The 1,662-nt window shown below is 28.9% G+C and overlaps 1 non-coding gene across 1 annotated transcript; it reads right to left on the bottom strand.

Moving 5' to 3' along the window:
• Positions 1–1,354: 1,354 nt before the first annotated feature.
• On the bottom strand, positions 1,355–1,426 carry Trnap-cgg. Its single transcript has one exon. It is a non-coding gene; the product is annotated as a tRNA-Pro (tRNA).
• Between the last annotated feature and the right edge of the window lie 236 nt (positions 1,427–1,662).

The raw sequence follows: 1,662 nt of genomic DNA on the forward strand, positions 1-1,662 counted from the left end.
TTCATAAACTAAACAACAGTTCTCACAACCAAAAAAGCTATCAACGATAAAAAATACTTTTATAATGGATATTCACACATTGTCGCTTACCTCCTGATAGCAACATCGTAAGAATCAAGGTGATGACTGGTTATACATTTTTGCCCTCTACTTTCAAATATTGTTTGTTTACTTTACTTGTTTTCGAGATATAGGTGGTAGACTTTTTTCCAAATCAAGACAGAAAGGTAAAGTCGTACTTATCAAAATCATTAAATAAATTGCCTACCAGCTTGCAGTCTATTTGTTTTATTTGTTGTATAATATTATTATGTTTCTGTTCTTGATCTTGTTTCTCGATTGTAAGCAAATGATTTGTAAAGCACCAATTATAGTTATTTAGAACGGTCTATATATTTTTGAATGCCTTAATGAACTAGATGTCAAATAAAATATAAATAAATTATATATATATATATATATATATATATATATATACACACACATATATATATATATATATATATACTTATCGCAAATATATTGCTGTAGTAATAAAAATCAATAAGTATTTGCATTGCAAAACGTATTTCATTATATACATTTATTTAATTAATCAAAAATATTGATTATATTTTGCGTAAAACCTGCAATATCCTCCTTTGCTAAAAAATAATTAATACTATCAATCAAACTTTGGTATCAAAAACTATGATTTTGAACAGTGGCACCTAGTACCGGACATTTCAAAATAATCTGCATTGATTACGCATGTAAGCATCTCTACACTCTGGAATGTCGCTTAAATAATACGTGTTAAATAGAGTGTCCAGTGCTTGATGCCGTCTAGCGTTACGGGACTTCCCCCTAATTGCTATTTAGTAAAGCTTATATTAACTAGTGGTGTATGGTATTGTGCCTTAAGGCAAATTGCTCGAACTTCCTATACCAAAATAAAATACTAGAAGAATATTAAATATTTTCAAATATACTATTATAAATACTGTGACTTCCGTTATTCGTATTTTATAGACAAAATATGATAGTTCATAAATTGAATGACGACATTTATATATGGACGAACACATGGACGGAAAATTGTATCCATACATACACACAAATCCATCTTTTCTAAGGTATTTCAAAATGTTTTAAAACCTTCAAAACGTGAAGATATGCAAAAATTTTCAATTTCGATTTTTGGACCATTACTATAACTACCCTGCGGAAAGTTAAAAATTCCATTTTTAGGCCGATTTAGTATATATAATCCCTTAAAACAAAATGCCGCTTACAACTAGTTGTTTTCGAGTTGTGCCATATAAAAATTGTGCAATAATATTGCCGCCAAATAAAACAAAAATATTGACACAACGGGCTCGTCCGGGATTTGAACCCGGGACCTCTCGCACCCGAAGCGAGAATCATACCCCTAGACCAACGAGCCATATGAATTGATGGCATTTTCACATAGAATTATTTAAAATAATTTAGCTAAAATTAATTGATTTGTTCGTAGTTTTATTATCATTTATTATAGAAAATTATTTTACCTTTACGGTTAGTAAATTTTCACAAAGCCTTAAGTCAGAATTTGACTGCCATAAAAAGATATCAAATACATATGAGACAGTTTAATATTGTAATAAGTCTGTTTTGTAAAATATCTACTAAAAATTTTAT

The sequence above is a fragment of the Ctenocephalides felis genome, unplaced genomic scaffold (assembly GCF_003426905.1).
Source record: "Ctenocephalides felis isolate EL2017-DRISC unplaced genomic scaffold, ASM342690v1 CF-g0.4_SCAFFOLD_01886, whole genome shotgun sequence".
In the NCBI taxonomy this organism is placed as follows: domain Eukaryota; kingdom Metazoa; phylum Arthropoda; class Insecta; order Siphonaptera; family Pulicidae; genus Ctenocephalides; species Ctenocephalides felis.